At 38.9% G+C, this 18,853-nt stretch overlaps 1 pseudogene; it reads right to left on the reverse strand.

Annotated features, from left to right (window-relative positions):
* Nucleotides 1-452: 452 nt before the first annotated feature.
* LOC129473132 (phosphorylase b kinase gamma catalytic chain, skeletal muscle/heart isoform-like) lies at nucleotides 453-17,664 on the reverse strand (annotated as a pseudogene).
* Between the last annotated feature and the right edge of the window lie 1,189 nt (nucleotides 17,665-18,853).

The following is an 18,853-nucleotide window of genomic DNA, read 5'->3' on the forward strand; positions in this document are numbered from 1 at the left end:
AGTAGCCTGCTCCCACACTGTCACTGGCTGTCATCGGGTCAATAAAATCTCCTGCGATTGTGCATCTCAGACATTTCTGTGTCTTTCATCCTCACCCTGGTACCCTAAGGGAAGAGGGCCTGAGTGTCAGTAACTCTGGGCCTCCCCTAAAGAGAAACGAAGATGTTGGCTCACCTAGGAAGTGCAGGAGCAGAGGGTTCCTGGTTCTCAGGCCACATGTGATCTCTGCCCACCCAGGGCCTGTCCCAGCCTGCAGGTATTGCTGTGTGGTGGGAACACCCGCTTCCCTTGTGCACAGCCTTTGAGAGGGGATCGTGGCCTCAGCTCCAGGGGTTCCTGGCCAGGGCCAAGCGCTCCTTCTGCAGAGGCCTGCACACCTCACCCCTTTGACTTGTGTTTCCGAGGCTTCCCCTCCCCATCTGCCCCCCAGCCCTCCCTGACTGGCCAGCCCCTCAGTAGACCTCCTTGGCCAGGGAGAGGAGCACGGCCTTGGGTGTGTTCTTGAAAAGGGCTGCCCAGTTCTGTTGCTGCCCCTTCTTCACCCAGTGGCCATAGATTCGGAAAGCATAGGCATCGATGAGCCGGCACGGAAGCTGGAGGGTGTAGCGGTGGGTCTCGGATGACGATCTCCCAGGTCACCGGCTTCACCCGGCGGTACTGTTAGTAGTTCCGCTCTGAAGCCAGCACGGTCAGGGCGATCACCTGCAGGGCCAGGCAGAGAAGCTGGGCTGCAGTACTCCCCTGCCAGGCCCTGCCCCTCCAGCACAGGACTCTCTGGGCTCGTTTGCCACGAAGTCTTGGGTGGCTTCTGCAGGGCCCTCCTAGTGTCCCCTAATTCCCACTTGGCCTGCATCTGCAGAGTCAGAGCCAGTGGGCTGACACCTGCCATCCCTGAAGCCATCACAGCGCGGCTGGCAGGGGAGGGGTGGGTACTCTGGAAACCCATGGGATGTAAGGACCCCTGGGAGAGGAGAGGGCTTAGAGGTTTGCACTTGTGGAGCTGGTGGCAACTGCCACAGGGCCTGGGTCAGGACGCTTCGTACCTTGAACTTCCCGCGGGGGCTGACGTGCCGCACTTTGTCCACCACGTACTGCTGGAAGAAAGGGTGTGCCAAGGCCTCTTCCGCTGTGCAGCAGCTCTGGGGTTGCACCAACAGGAATCAGGAGACCTGGGAGGGGAGGAGGGAGGGGACCCGAAAACGTTAAGGCAGGTCCCCTCCAGCATGTCAGCAGAGGTGGGGCCTCCCTGGGCAAGGGAGCCTGGCATCGCGGCCCTGAGCCCAGGAGCCAGTCGGCCTCGTCTCTCACCAGGTCCTTCACGGTGTCCAAGTAATCATCCCACTCGCGAGAGCCAAACTGGTAGTTGCCGCTCATGATCATCCTCAGCACCAGCATCTGCTTCCGGTGCGAAAAAGCTGGGCAGCCAGCCAGCAGCGTGTACATGATGACGCCAGTGCTCCATCTGGGCGTGAGAGGGCCCAGGGCCACTTACTCCATGCCAGGGGCACCGACCCAGACCTGCCTGCTTCCTCCCACACCCAGCCCAGGCGGGTGATCCTCCTCCCCCGGCGCACTCACATGTCCACCTCCTTCCCGTAGCCCGGATGGTCCTCATTCATGCAGCACTCGATGATCTCAGGGCCCAGGTAACTGGGGGTCCCGTAGACCTCTGCAGGAACAGTCATCATCAGAACAGGTCAGCAGGGCGCTCAGAAAGGGAAGTCCAGGCCAGGCACAGTGCCTTATGTCTATAATCCCTACACTTTGGGAGGCCGAGGCAGGCAGATCACTTGTGGCCAGGAGTTTGAGACCAGCTTGGCCAACATGGCGAAACCCCACATCTACTAAAAATACAAAAATTAGCTGGGTGTGGTGGCACATGCCTGTAGTCCCAGTTACTCAGGAGGCTGAGGCAGGAGAATTGCTTCAACCCGGGAGGCGGAGGTTGCAATGAGCCGAGATCGCCCAACGGCACTCCAGCCTCGGTGACAGAGCAAGTCTCCATCTCAAAAAAACAAAACAAAACAAAACAAAACAAAAGTGGAGAATTACTTTTCAAGTGTACATGAAATACATTTTCAAGTGTAAATTTTTTTGTTGTTAAAAGTTGAAGACATCCTTTTTTTAATTCTTTAATAGTAAAGCAATTGTATCCTATTTCTGCTCCTTTTATAAATATATATATTATATATATTCATATATTCCTCATATTAATGGTAGCTGTTTTTAATATAGTTGCCTCTGATCTCTTGAGCACACCCAGTGTCAGTGACTGCCCTGAAACAGCATACCAAATGTGTGTTCGTGTTTGCCAGCATTCTTCCAGTGAAAGGGTCCAAAGCTTTTGCTAGATTTTCAGAGTCTACAATTCCTACTGTCCCCTAACACCCCAAAAATCTTTTTTAGGCTCTAGAAAAGAAATAATCTAAAAACGATTTTTTAATTACTAACCTTAAGTAACTGAATATGTGTATTTAAGCAACTTAAGATGATTCAACAATATAACTGTGATTGTAAATACATTAAATTAGAAATCAGAGAGAATTAAATATCTTCCTACTTATATAACGCATCTATAAAACGTTTATTTTACTTTATCCTCGTGAAGGAGCAGGTAATTTTGCCACCTAAATTATTATTTAAATAACTCTAGGGGGAAAATAAGAGACTGCAGAGAAAACATGCAATGATGTTTCAAAATCTTCTTTCAGGCCGGGCATGGTAACTCACACCTGTAACCCCAGCACTTTGGGAGGCCAAGACAGGCAGATCACAAGGTCAGGAGTTTGAAACCAACCTGGCCAACATGGTGAAACCTTGTCTCTACTAAAAATACAAAAATTAGCTGGGTGTGGTGGCGCACCCCTGTAATCCCAGCTACTTGGTAGGCTGAGGCAGTGGAATTGCTTGAACCCAGGAGGCAGAGGTTACAGTGAGCCAAGATCGTGCCACTGCACTTCAGCCTGGGTGACAGAGCAGGACCCCATCTCAAAGAAAAAAAAAATCTTTTAAATTAGAAATTTGAGTATTAAAATCCCTGTATAGTAAAACTGCTGTGTCTTTGGAAAAACAATCCCCCGCCTTACACGCCTTCAACTGTATCATATCTAAAGGAACAGAAATTAGTGATTTAGCACGTTTAAAGTAAAGCATGCTAAAATTTCAATTAAAGGCAAATGCATAGCTTTCACAATTAAATTATGTGCCCTAAATAAAAAATTTAAAGTAAAATTCGCTAAAGCTAATTTATTTCCCAAATTATGTTCATAATCATTATACTAAATCACTATAAAATATGCTATGCAATTATCTTCTGAAAGTCTGTTCAAAGCTCTAAACCTGCCAAATGTGTGTACTTTCTCAAAGAAATTTGCAATATTTAACAGTTAAGATACTGTTAGTTTTTAGCCTTGTAAAAAAATCTGACCAAATACACTCAAATACTGTGAAAAAATGTTCATGCATATTTAAAATGAATTTTTTGAAGTCTCTCACCAGTAAAAATGATCCTTCAAATTTTTAATTTTTAAATTAACACCTCACTTCTAGTCATCTTTATTAATTTTTAGAAAATCGAAACAAAAAATTGTGCTTACAATGTAGAAAATGTAGGGAGATCACTTTTTGTCTTCACATTTACTGTTTTTTTCCAAGTAAAACCTTTTATTAAATGGCTGGAAAAACCATTTAAATTATATGAAGTTATATATTTAAGTTATATATTAAGTTATATATTTAAGTTATGTAAAAAGCCTGCCTGCTTTTTAATAGGAAACTCTTACCCCCACACATATAGTAGTAAAGTTTATAAACCTATCAGTGAAATTAAAAACCCAGACAAGGAAATGAAAAAAGCCTAGTGAAACAAGAAAAAGAAAATGGTTACAACATAACCTGAATATGAAACTAAATCCCCAAAGATTTAGCTCCTTCTAGAGCTGTCTTTATAAGGTTAAAATTCCTGCAAGCCACACCCTTTCATGTGACCAATAAGAGAATTAGAGCCACCACAGAAGGATGACCTAGTCAAGTTCTACTTTGCTGCATTACACATGACCCACATTTGGAGTATAATAAAAGACAATCATGTTTCATTTAAATTATGTTTGCTGGTCTTTTCTAAAGAACACAGTAAGCAAGCACATTTACATACTTTTGCTCCAGTGGTTAGTAGGTCACTATGTGCAAAATTTTCCAAAGGAATTTCACTTAAATAATTTCAAAGATCAATAAAAATTTCCAAAAATTTTTAGTTATAATGGTTGTCAACATCTTGTTTTGCCAAGTAAGAGTATTAAAACCAAACATAAACAAAACTCCAACTACTATCATTATAATTTCATGAAAGGACACTTAAATAAAGAGTAAAAGATACAACTCAATAAGTTTAATTTTTTGAAACAACTTGAAATTTTCAGAAAGTTGTCTTCATTTCTATTTAGATCAATGAAAACTCTTGTCATGTATCAAGAATTCTGAGGATCTGCCTTTGAAAGCTGTATTTTTAGTCATTTACTTATAAAGTTTTCCCAAGATGACTGATGGAGAAGGCTATAGAGAACAGAAAAATAAATTAACATAAGGGAAAGAGAGACTAGGGGGCAAGATATCTATTGTCACAGTTGGTACCAATGATAGACATCAGTTCTGAAAAAGCGTCACCAATCAAATGTGACTTTAAGTAAAGGGTAGAAGGAAGATCAAGGAAAAAGGAGGCAGACAAAACTTCAAGAAGGAAGTTTAGCATAAAAAAAAAAAAGATGGCTCTCTTGTTATTGGGGATCACTTCCTTTAAGAGGTGAGCAATCTGGATATGACCAGCTCTTCTCCTCTTTCTTTTACAAACCCTTGCTGAATTTTTTTTGGTATGAGAGGTTACCCTTTCTGTGGCTTTCAACCACTCACTACCCTCCATACAGGGATGAAAGATACATTCTCTAAGCATATAAGAAGTACTTAGATTGCTCCATACTTTCTTTGTGAGAAACAGGTAATAACTGGATAGCTGCTAAGAACAGCATCCACTTCTCCAGATCTAACCTTGAGATAAATTATAGCTGGACAAGTTCAGCTATTCTTCAGATTTAAACCACACAATCTAATTCTTGTTTTAAGTCTCTCTAAAACAGAATTGTTCTAGGACTATTGACATAACAGAAAGGCACATTTTCAGACATCTACACATATGTTTTTAATCTTTATTTTTATTTCATGTTTCAATAGACTCTACAGTTTTCCCAAAACTACCTCAGAAAATTTAAATATAAGATAAATTGATCTACAGTCATGCATTGCTTAACAATGGGGATACATTCTTAGAAATTAATTTATCATTGCATGAACAACACAGAGTATACTTACACAACCCTAGATAGTATAACCTACTATACACTTAGGCTCTATGGTATAGACATTATAATCTTATGGGAACTTGTCATATATGCAGTCATTGACTGAAACATCGTTATGTGGCACATGAATGTATTTTACTATTCAATGTCTAACATCTTTAAAAAGTTTAGCTTATCTTCTAAAACCAAAGTGTGATTAGCACTTTGTGAAGCATCATATTGCCAACAATCAATTTAACTATAAATTTTCAATAGGTTCACCTTCCATTCCAAAATTCTTGCAACTTTCAACCCCTCCCCACTACCACTGTCAAAGAATACATTCCTATGGAGAGTCGCATGAGAGCAATACAAAAAGAACACTAAAAGAAGCCTAAACTCACACCTGCTTACTTCACTTATATAAACATTAGTCTTTCTTTTCAGTTATTCATGGACATGTACTGAGCTATGAGGAAAAGCACCTTACATCAGCTAAAGCACCATAAGTTGTTAATAATTTTTAAAGAAAAATTTAATAAAAATATTTTTTGAAATTGCTAACATTTTCAAGACAATGTAAGATACAATCAATAGATAAAACTTCTAAGTGATTTATTTCAGATTCAATTTGTGTTCTTCAATGAAGTAGTAACAATCTAATTTATCAAATCATATCAAATATCTATTCCGAGTACAGCTATTTCCCAGTTAGATTGGTCTTCTAAAATGTTTATTTTCCTACTTATTATTAACATAAAATAAAATATTATGTTAGCTTCTGGGGCAATTTGCTTTTTAGCAATGCAAACATTTCTTTTTTTATTTGCATAGGCAAAGTATGGTCATCGTTCCTCTCTTTAAGAGACATATTTCCAGTAGAATTCTACTATTTTTGTTTTCACCTGGGATATAGTATAATTCACATATCCACACAGTAGAATTTTGTATATGCAGAAAAAAACTTAATGATATTGTAAAGTTTACTATTTTTCTCTGAATTATCTTACCTGCATCCAACAGCACTACTTTAAATAGCCTTATATTTGAGACATGGGAACAAATAAACAATTCCTTATATCTACAACATCACAACTGTTTAATAAATGTATTGAATAAGTACATATATTTAACAAAAAATATGTACTGATGGTATTTTCTTCTAACATACAAGATTATCAGCAGCTTTGTGTATGTGTTTCTTTTAATAAGTTAAAAAGTTCATTGTTAATGAGTTTAAAGTGAATTAGGATTTCATGAACAATATTCATGATGATGGATCCTTACATTTTTGTGCCAAAGTTGCTCAATAAATATTTGGCTAAAAAAAGATAAAAAGCCTTCCTTTTGTTCATATATTGAGGCTTACCTCAAACAAAAACTTGTGTTTTAAATATTTAAGAAGGGACTTTTTTCTACTCCATTATAAGGCATGTTAACCACCATGGAAAACAGTATAGCTACTTTGATAACTTGTCTTTCATATTTATATAGCTGATCTTTTAGGATTATCGTCTAATGGTAAATAACACCTAGCTACATATGCACAGTATTTAAAATGGTTTTGTAATACAGCTATGCACTGTATAATGACATTTCAGTCAACAAGGGACCGCATATATGATGGCGGCCCATAGAAACTGAAAAATTCCTACTGCCCAGTAGCATCTTTCTTTTTTTTGTCTTTAAGTTATAGAATTATAGGTATTTTTTTGTTCTCTCTACTTTCCTATAATTGCTTTATTTTATTTTATTATTATTATACTTTAAGTCTTAGGGTACATGTGCACAACGTGCAGGTTTATTACATATGTATACATGTGACATATTGGTGTGCTGCACCCATTAACTCGTCATTTAGCATTAGGTATGCCTCCTAACGCTATCCCTCCCCCCTCCCCCCCACCCCACAACAGTCCCCAGAGTGTGATGTTCCCGTTCCTGTGTCCATGTGTTCTCACTGTTCAATTTCCACCTATGAGTGGGAACATGCGGTGTTTGGTTTTTTGTCCTTGGAATAGTTTGTTGAGAATGATGGTTTCCAGTTTCATCCATATCCCTACAAAGGACATGAACTCATCATTTTTCATGGCTGCATAGTATTCCATAGTGTGTATGTGCCACATTTTCTTAATCCAGTCTATCATTGTTGGACATTTGGGTTGGTTCCAAGTGTTTGCTATTGTGAATAGTGCCACAATAAACATATGTGTGCATGTGTCTTTATAGCAGCATGATTTATAATCCTTTGGGTATATAACCAGTAATGGGATGGCTAGGTCAAATGGTATTTCTAGTTCTAGACCCCTGAGGAATCGCCACACTGACTTCCACAATGTTTGAACTAGTTTACAGTCCCACCAACAGTGTAAAAGTGTTCCCATTTCTCCGAATCCTCTCCAACACCTGTTGTTTCCTGACTTTTTAGTGATCACCATTCTAACTGTTGTGAGATGCTATCTCATTGTGGTTTTGTTTTGAATTTCTCTGATGGCCAGTGATGATGAGCATTTTTTCATGTGTTTTTTGGCTGCATAAATGTCTTCTTTTGAGAAGTGTCTGTTCATATGCTTTGCCCACTTTTTGATGGGGTTGTTTGTTTTTTTCTTGAAAATGTGTTTGAGTTCATTGTAGATTCTGGATGTTAGCCCTTTGACAGATGAGTAGGTTGCAAACATTTTCTCCCATTCTGTAGGTTGCCTGTTCACTCTGATGGTAGTTTCTTTTGCTGTGCAAGGAGCTCTTTAGTTTAATTAGATCCCATTTGTCAATTTTGGCTTTTGTTGCCATTGCTTTTGGTGTTTTAGACATGAAGTCCTTGCCCATGCCTATGTCCTGAATGGTATTGTCTAGGTTTTCTTCTAGGGTTTTTATAATTTTAGGTATAACATGTAAGTCTATAATCCATCTTGAATTAATTTTTGTATAAGGTGTAAGGAAGGGATCCAGTTTCATCTTTCTCCATATGGCTAGCCAGTTTTCCCAGCACCATTTATTAAATAGGGACTCCTTTCCTCATTGCTTGTTTTTGCCAGGTTTGTCAAAGATCAGATAGTTGTAGATACATGGCATTATTTCTGGGGGCTCTGTTCTGTTCCATTCCTTTGTTTTGGTACCAGTACCATGCTTTTTTGGTTACTGCAGCCTTTTAGTATAATTTGAAGTCAGGTAGCATGATGCCTCCAGCTTGTTCTTCTGGCTTAGGATTGACTTGGCAATGTGGGCTCTTTTTTCGTTGCATATGAACTTTAAAGTAGTTTTTTTCCAATTCTGTGAAGAAAGTCATTGGTAGCTTGATGGGGATGGCATTGAATCTATAAATTACCTTGGGCAATATGGCCATTTTCATGATATTGATTCATCCTACCCATGAGCATGGAATGTTCTTCCATTTGTTTGTATCCTCTTCTATTTCATTAAGCAATGGCCTGTAGTTCTTCTTGAAGAGGTCCTTCACATCCCTTATAACTGAATTCCTAGGTATTTTATTCACTTTGAAGCAATTGTGAATGGAAGTTCACTCATGATTTGGCTTTCTGTTTGTCTGTTATTGGTGTATAAGAATGCTTGTGATTTTTGTACATTGATTTTGTATCCTGAAACTTTGCTGAAATTGCTTAGCAGCTTAAGGAGATTTTGGGCTGAGATGATGGGGTTTTCTAGATGTACAATCATGTCGTCTGCAAACAGGGACAATTTGACTTCCTCTTTTCCTAATTGAATACCCTTTATTTTCTTCTCCTGCCTGATTGCCCTGGCCAGAATTTCCAACACCATGTTGAATAGGAACGGTGAGAGAGGGCATCCCTGTCTTGTGCCAGTTTTCAAAGGGAATGCTTCCAGTTTTTTTCCATTCAATGTGATATTGGCTGTGGGTTTTTCATTGATAGCTCTTATTATCAATAACTAATTTACTGAGAGTTTTTAGCATGAAGGTTGTTGAATTTTGTCAAAGGCCTTTTCTGCATCTATTGAGATAATCATGTGGTTTTTGTCTTTGGTTCTGTTTATATGCTGGATTACGTTTATTGATTTGCATATGTTGAACCAGCCTTGGATCCCAGGGATGAAGCCCACTTGATGTTGGTGGATAAGCTTTTTGATGTGCTGCTGGATTCAGTTTGCCAGTATTTTACTGAGGATTTTTGCATAAATGTTCATCAGGGATATTGGTCTGAAATTCTCTTTTTTTGTTGTGACTCTGCAAGGCTTTGGTATCAGGATGATGCTGGCCTCATAAAATGAGTTAGGGAGGATTCTCTCTTTTTCTATTGATTGGAATAGTTTCAGAAGGAATGGTATCATCTCCTCCTTTTATCCCTGGTAGAATTCAGCTGTGAATTGGACTTTTTTTGGTTGGTAAGCTATTAATTATTGCCTCAATTTGAGAGCCTGTTATTGGTCTATTCAGCGATTCAGCTTCTTCCTGATTTAGTCTTGGGAGGGTGTATGTGTCGAGGAATTTATCCATTTCTTCTAGATTTTCTAGTTTATTTGCACAGAGGTGTTTATATTATTCTCTGATGGTAGTTTGTATTTCTGTGGGATGGGTGGTGATATCCCCTTTATCATTTTTTATTGTGTCTATTTGATTCTTTTCTCTTTTCTTCTTTATTAGTCTTGCTAGCAGTCTATCAATTTTGTTGATCTTTTCAAAAAACAGCTCCTGGATTCATTGATTTTTTTGAAGGTTTTTTTTGTGTCTCTATTTCCTTCAGTTCTGCTCTGATCTTAGTTATTTCTTGCCTTCTGCTAGCTTTTGAATGTGTTTGCTCTTGCTTTTCTAGTTCTTTTAATTGTGATGTTAGGGGGTCAGTTTTAGATCTTTCCTGCTTTCTGTTGTGGGCATTTAGTGCTCTAAATTTCCCTCTACACACTGCTTTGAATGTGTCCTAGAGATTCTGGTATGTTGTGTCTTTGTTCTCATTGTTTTCAAAGAACACCTTTAGTTCTGCCTTCATTTCGTTATGTACCCAGTAGTCACTCAGGATCAGGTTGTTCAGTTTCAATGTAGTTGAGCAGTTTTGAGTGAATTTCTTAATCCTGAGTTCTAGTTTGATTGCACTGTGGTCTGAGAGACAGTTTGCTATAATTTCTGTTATTTTACATTTGCTGAGGAGTGCTTTACTTCCAACTATGTGGTCAATTTTGGAATAGGTGTGGTGTGGTGCTGAAAAGAATGTATATTCTGTGGATTTGGGGTGGAGAGTTCTGTAGATGTCTATTAGGTCCACTTGGTGCAGAGCTCAGTTCAATTCTTGGATATCCTTGTTAACTTTCTGTCTCATTGATCTGTCTAATGTTGACAGTGGGGTGTTAAAGTGTCCCATTATTATTGTGTGGGAGTCTAAGTCTCTTTGTATGACTCTAAGGGCTTGCTTTATGAATCTTGGTGCTCCTGTATTGGGTGCATATATATTTAGGATAGTTAGTTCTTCTTGTTGAATTGAGCCCTCTACCACTACATAATGGCCTTCTTTGTCTCTTTTGATCTTTGTTGGTTTAAAGTCTGTTTTATCAGAGACTAGGATTGCAACCCCTGCCTCTTTTTGTTTTCCATTTGCTTGATAGATCTTCCTCCATCCCTTTATTTTGAGCCTATGTGTGTCTCTGCACACGAGATGGGTTTCCTGAATACAGCACACTGATGGGTCTTGACTCTTCATCCAATTTGCCAGTCTGTGTCTTTTAATTGGAGCATTTAGCCCATTTACATTTAAAATTAATATTGTTATGTGTGAATTTAATCCTGTCATTATGATGTTAGCTGGTTATTTTCCTCATTAGTTGCTGCAGTTTATTCCTAGCCTTGATAGTCTTTACAATTTGGCATGTTTTTGCAGTGGCTGGTACAAGTTGTTCCTTTCCATGTTTAGTGCTTCCTTCAGGAGCTCTTTTAGGGCAGGCCTGATGGTGACAAAATCTCTCAGCATTTGCTTGTCTGTAAAGGATTTTTATTTCTCCTTCACTTATGAAGCTTAGTTTGGCGGGATAGGAAATTCTGGGTTGAAAATTCTTTTCTTCAAGAATGTTGAATATTGGCCCCCACTCTCTTCTGGCTTGTAGAGTTTCTGCGGAGAGATCAGCTGTCAGTCTTATGGGCTTCCCTTTGTGGGTAACCTGACCTTTCTCTCTGGCTGCCCTTAACAGTTTTTCCTTCATTTCAACTTTGGTGAATCTGACAATTATGTGTCTTGGAGTTGCTCTTCTCGAGGAGTATCTTTGTGGTGTTCTCTGTATTTCCTGAATTTGAATGTGGCCTGCCTTGCTAGATTGGGGAAGTTCTCCTGGATAATATCCTGCAGAGTGTTTTCCAACTTAGTTCCATTCTCCCTGTCACTTTCAGGTGAATCAATCAGACGTAGATTTGGTCTTTTCACATATTACTATATTTCTTGGAGGCTTTGTTCATTTCTTTTTATTCCTTTTTCTCTAAACTTCTCTTCTCACTTCATTTCATTCATTTGATCTTCCATCACTAATACCCTTTCTTCCAGTTGATCACATCAGCTACTGAAGCTTGTGCATTCATCACATAGTTCTTGTGCCATGGTTTTCAGCTCCATCAGGTACTTTAAGGACTTCTCTGCACTGTTTATTTTAGTTAGCCATTCGTCTAATTTTTTTTCAAGGTTTTTAACTTCTTTGCCACTGGTTCAAACTTCCTCCTTTACCTCGGAGTAGTTTGATCTTCTGAAACCTTCTTCTCTCAACTTGTCAAAGTCATTCTACATCCAGCTTTGTTCCTTTGCTGGTGAGGAGCTGTGTTCCCTTGGAGGAAGAGAGGCAGTCTGATTTTTAGAGTTTCCAGTTTTTCTGCTCTGTTTTTTCCCCATCTTTGTGGTTTTATCTACCTTTGTTCTTTGATGATGGTGACGTACAGATGGGTTTTTGGTGTGGGTGTCCTTTCTGTTTGTTACTTTTCCTTCTAACAGTCAGGACCCTAAGCTGCAGGTCTGTTGGAATTTGCTGGAGGTCTGCTCCAGACCTGTTTGCCTGGGTATCAGCAGCAGTGCCTGCAGAACAGCAGATATTGGTGAACCGCAAATGCTGCTGCCTGATCGTTCCTCTGAAAGTTTTGTCTCAGAGGAGCACCCGGCCGTGTGAGGTGTCCGTCCACCCCTACTGGGGGGTGCCTCCCAGTTAGGCTAATAGGGGGTCAGGGATCCACTTGAGGAGGTTGTCTGCCCCTTCTCAGATCTCCAGCTGCATGCTGGGAGAACCACTACTCTCTTCAATGTTGTCAGAGACGGACATTTAAGTCTGCAGAGGTTACTGCTGCCTTTTGTTTGTCTGTGCCCTGCCTCAAGAGGTGGAGCTTACAGAGGCAAGCTGGCCTCCTTGAGCTGTGGTGGGCTCCACCCAGTTCTAGCTTCCTGGCTGCTTTGTTTACCTACTCAAGCCTCGGCAATGGTGGGCGCCCCTCCCCCAGCCTCGATGCCACCTTGCAGTTTGATCTTAGACTGCTGTGATAGCAATGAGTGAGGCTCCATAGGCATAGGACCCTCTAAGCCAGGTGTGGGATATAATTTCCTGGTGTGCCATTTGTTAAGCCCATTGGAAAAGTGCAGTATTAGGGTGGGAGTGACCCCATTTTCCAGGTGCCGTCTGTCACTCCTTTCTTTGACTAGGAAAGGGAATTCCCTGACCCCTTGCACTTCCTGGTTGAGGCGATGCCTCATCCTGCTTCAGCTCACGCATGGTGTGCTGCACCCACTGTCCTGCACCCACTGTCTGGCACTCCCCAGTGAGATGAACCCAGTACCTCATTTGGAAATGGAGAAATCACCCATCTTCTGTGGCATACACTCTGGGAGCTGTAGACTGGAGCTGTTCCTATTCGGCTATCTTGTCCTACTGCCCAGTAGCATCTTGATGATCTTGGCCCTGAGTAGGCCAAGGCTGATGTGTAGGTTCATGTCATCATTTTTAACAAAAAAGAGTTTTAAGTGAAAAAAGAAAGAACTTTTAAAACAGAAAAAAAGCTTATAGAATAAAGATAATAAAGATAATATTTTTGTACATCTGTTCAGTGTGTTTGTGTTTTATGCTAAGTGTTACTTCAAAAGAATCAAAAGGATTTTTTAAATTTATTATAAAAGTTATAGCAAAATGAGATTAAAGACAAATTTAAAAATACATTTAGTATAGCCTAGGTGTACAGGGTTCATAACGTCCACAGTAGCATACAGTAATATCCTAGGCCTTCACATTCACTCACCACTCACTCACTGAATCATACAGAGTCACTTCCAGTCCTGCACGCTCCATTCATACCAAGTGTCCTATACAGATATACCATTTTTAATCTTTTATACTGTATATTTTTTTATTTTATTATTATACTTTAGGTTTTAGGGTACATGTGCACAATGTGCAGGTTTGTTACACATGTATCCATGTGCCATGTTGGTTTACAGAACCCATTAACTCGTCATTTAGCATTAGGTATATCTCCTAATGCTGTCCATCCCCCCGCTCCCACCCCACAACAGTCTCCGGAGTATGAAGTTCCCCTTCCTGTGTCCATCAGTTCTCATTGTTCAATTCCCACCTATGAGTGAGAACATGTGGTGTTTGCTTTTTGTCCTTGCGATAGTTTACTAAGAATGATGGTTTCCAGTTTCATCCATGTCCCTACAAAGGACATGAACTCATCATTTTTTATGGCTGCATAGTATTCCATGGTGTATATGTGCCACATTTTCTTAATCCGGTCTATCATTGTTGGACATTTGGGTTGGTTCCAGCTCTGCTATTGTGAATAGTGCCACAATAAACATACGTGTGCATGTGTCTTTATAGCAGCATGATTTATAGTCCTTTGGGTATATATCCAGTAATGGGATGGCTGGGTCAAATGGTATTTCTAGTTCTAGATCCCTGAGGAATCGCCACACTGACTTCCACAATGGTTGAACTAGTTTACAGTCCCACCAACAGTGTAAAAGTGTTCCTATTTCTCCACATCCTCTCCAGCACCTTTTGTTTACTGACTTTTTCATGATGGCCATTCTAACTGGTGTGAGATGTTATCTCATTGTGGTTTTGATTTGCATTTCTCTGATGGCCAGTGATGATGAGCATTTCTTCATGTGTTTTTTGGCTGCATAAATGTCTTCTTTTGAGAAGTGTCTGTTCATGTCGTTCACCCACTTTTTGATGGGTTGTTTGTTTTTTTCTTGTAAATTTGTTTGGGTTCATTGTAGATTCTGGACATTAGCCCTTTGTCAGATGAGTAGGTTGCAAAAATTTTCTCCCAATTTTTAGGTTGCCTGTTCACTCTGATGGTAGTTTCTTTTGCTGTGCAGAAGCTCTTTAGTTTAATTAGATCCCATTTTTCAATTTTGGCTTTTGTTGCCATTGCCTTTGGTGTTTTAGACATGAAGTCCTTGCCCATGCCTATGTCCTGAATGGTATTGCCTAGGTTTTCTACTAGGGTTTTTATGGTTTTAGGTCTAACATGTAAGTCTTTAATCCATCTTGAATTAATTTTTGTATAAGGTGCAAGGAAGAGATCCAGTTTCAGCTTTCTACATATGGCTAGCCAGTTTTCCCAGCACCATTTATTAAATAGGGAATCCTTTCCCCATTGCTTGTTTTTGTCAGGTTTGTCAAAGATCAGATAGTTGTAGATATGTGGCATTATTTCTGAGGGCTCTGTTCTGTTCCATTGATCTATGTCTCTGTTGTGGTACCAGTACCATGCTGTTTGGTTACTGTAGCCTTGTAGTATAGTTTGAAGTCAGGTAGCGTGATGCCTCCAGCTTTGTTCTTTTGGCTTAGGATTGACTTGGCAATGTGGGCTCTTTTTTGGTTCCATATGAACTTTAAAGTAGTTATTTCCAATTCTGTGAAGAAAGTCATTGGTAGCTTGATGGGGATGGCATTGAATCTATAAATCACCTTGGGCAGTATGGCCATTTTCACGATATTGATTCTTCCAACCCATGAGCATGGAATGTTCTTCCATTTGTTTGTATCCTATTTTATTTCATTGAGCAGTGGTTTGTAGTTCTCCTTGAAGAGGTCCTTCACATTACTGTATTTTTACTGCACTTTTTCTATGTTTAGATACACTAATACTTAACATCATGTTACAACTCTCTATAACATTCAGTACAGTAACATGCTGTATAGGCTTATAGCCTACAAGCAATAGCTAGACCACATAACCTAGGTGTGTAGAAAGCTCTACTATCTAGGTTTGTGTAGGTACACTCTATGATGTTTACAGAATGATGAAATAGCCCAATGACACATTTCTCAAGATGCATCCCCATTGTTAAGTGACATGATGTAATTATGATCTTCAATAATGACAAATTTTTTAAAAGTAGGGCACAGACATGGTTACCAGCTTCCTCACACATCTCTTTTTTTGACCCCAACATAAAAACACCACAGCTTGAGATATAAGCTCAATAAGGCAAAGCTACACACTTTTTAGTCACTTACACCACTCTAACAACCAAAAGAAACTGAAACTCCAGCTAATTTGCTCCCTGGTATAGGAATAGAGAAGGTAACCAAGAGTAAATTCATCTAAATATTCCTTTTGTTAAGGCCTGTCCTTTGTTTCCACATAATCTGTAAGTGAAAACTCTATCAAAATGGATCATTAAAAAAGGTTTCTACTCTTAACAAAACATAACAATATAAACTTATGCTGTTTTGCATAGAGAACTTTATCCAAATTTTCTACTGAGTAGCCAGGAGAAATTTAATGACAATGAAACAATATGATGATTGACTACAGAAAGAATAGCTTTTCTGGAGAAAAAATACATACTTAGTGAGCTGCCCTTTATTCTTGTTGTTATCAATTATAAATCACAGCTGCCAGTTTTCTGCTTCCGTAGTTCTCATAGTGGACATTATTAGTAACATCTTTCAAGTCCTGCATGTGTGTTCCGTCATAAATAAACAGTAAGAGTTTGCTTCTATTAATAGTTAGGGGGAAAAAAGCTAAAAAAGCTTTAATATAAATTCAAAATATTACCAAAATAAAAATTTCAGATTTAAAATGAACAAAAAACTATTGTTAAGGAAGGTGGCATTCATCTGTTTTTATTTACACTCAAAGTAGACCAATAAATAAAAAGCCAATTTAGATTCCACAGAGATTTTAAGACCCATAAATCTCCCAAAGCAGTTACTGAAGGATGACTTTTCTGTGAAAGAGTATTCATCTTTATATTATCTATTTAAATACTAGACAAGAGAGTGTAGATCAGCTACTACTAAGGCTCATAAAATCTAAAAAAAACTACCTTTTAGCAATATTACTAAGGTAATATATGAGTTTTTATGAATACATAATAATACATTTCAGATCACATATCAAGTTGTTTTCAAACTAGGGAATTTTAGAGTAAATTTCTGTTTCTTCAAACTGTCTAGGTGAATGTGGTACTTTGGTTAAACACATTTTTGCTTACAGCATTTCTATCATACGTAAAATCAACACATATGAGACAAATCTACAATACATATGGGATGATGTCATCATTATTTAATAATTTAAGACACTGAAGATACCCTTAGCTGCTCTATGGATAACCTTTACCAATGTAGTGTTCTTGGATATACATGCTGTGGCAATACTCTGTATTGTCAATCCTCCCTCTTCTCATCATCTATTCTATCTCAAACTTCCTATATCTACCATCATTCATCTTCACCACTTTACTAAAACTCCGTTCTGGGAGACAAACATAAAGGTGTATTGTTGGTTGGGTGCGGTGGCTCACTCCTGTAATCCCAGCACTTTTGGAGGCTGAGGTGGGAGGATTGCCTGAGCTCAGGAGTTCAAGACCAGCCTGGCCAACATGGTGGAACCCCACTTCTACTAAAAATACAAAAATCAGCTGGGTGTGGTGGCGAGCACCTGTAATCCCAGCTACTTGGGAGACTGAGGCAGGATAATCACTTGAACCCAGGAGGTGGAGGTTGCAGTGAGCCAAGATTGCACATAGCACTCCATCCTAGGTACAAGTGTGAGACTCTGTCTTAAAAAAAAAGTGTATTGTACTGTTTTTATCATTCCTTACATCCAGAAAACCTTTACCGTTACTTCACAATCCAGCTTCTTTAATCTCCCCCTTTATGCATAAAATGTGATATTCAATTACTCTGATTCATATCGTACTGACATTTCCACGCAATTCTCTGATAGCTCACTCTCCTTAGCCCTATGTCTGGGTTTTCCAAAAATCTCATCTCCCAGACTCTGTCCCTTGATGAATTCATGTTCTCTTATAGCCACAACAGTTACCTCTAAAGCTCTACCACTCCACTTCGGGCAAGTCAGGCAGCTCCCTACTCCTGGCATATCTGGTGATTGACAGTGAACTGTTCATGCTAATTTGTCAATCTCTCATCAAAGAGTTCAACTGCTTTGGAAACCTTTTTCCCAGCCTTGACATCAAAGCATTCCACCCATGACCATTTTCTCCTTGGTTTATTTTTGGTACAAGTATATCATTTATTTTTGGTACAAGTATATTTCACAGGTGACATCATACCTCTTCAACTAAAAGCTCCCATTTACAAGGAACATGTCATTACCTTTTCCGTCCCAATGCAGACAGCAGATAATAGGATTTTTTAAAAATTGGTAACTCAAGATTGAAGCTGAGATATGATAAACACTTTTTGGAATAAATTATTGTTACCAGTTTCTCTAAGTGGAGAATAGTAAGAACAAACACCTATGCCAATATAAAAAAATTTTATGTAATTTTGTTGTTGTTGCAGTAAGTCAGGGACCATGACTTGGGTAACTATGGGTCACACGGAATTTCCTGTGGTTTCTAAAACCCATCTTCATATGCAAGAAGATAATCTGTGCTAATATCCTGTTCTAAAAAAAGTGCTACATAACATTTTATTTTTATTTGTATTTTTAATTTTAAGTTGACAAGTAAAATTATGTTTTTATCACATACAACATGCTATTTTGAGATATATATCTCAAATGATAAAAACGTAATTTTACTTGCCAATTTAAAATTTAAAATACAAATAAAAAGTAAAATGTTACATGCACACATATGCATTGCGGAGTGGCTAAATCAAGCTAATTACCATATGCATTACCTCACATAGTCATCATTTTTGCGGTGACAACATTTTAAAATCTCATCATTTTTCAATACATTGTATTGTTTTTACCTATAGTCATCATGTTGTACAATAGATTTATTGAACTTCTTCTAACTGTAATTTTGTATTCTTTTACTAACATCTTCCCAATGCTTCCTCCAATCTACCAAAGTTACTTGTTGACATTTTTGTTATTCACTTACTCTCTCTAGCCACTCTGAGCAATCACTGCTATGTAGGCTACAGTCTTGTACTTCACAAAAATTTAATGGGAAAAATTAAAGTTCTGAGAGCAGGAAAATCACCTCAACTTGAAGAGGATCTCCTTAGACACTTAATCACCCTTCAATCTCATCTTTCATGCACTCAGACTAGCATCAGGAATTAGTTCAAGAGGGTTTGTTCTTGGATTTGGA

Source organism: Symphalangus syndactylus, chromosome 23, assembly GCF_028878055.3.
Source record: "Symphalangus syndactylus isolate Jambi chromosome 23, NHGRI_mSymSyn1-v2.1_pri, whole genome shotgun sequence".
Lineage (NCBI taxonomy): Eukaryota > Metazoa > Chordata > Mammalia > Primates > Hylobatidae > Symphalangus > Symphalangus syndactylus.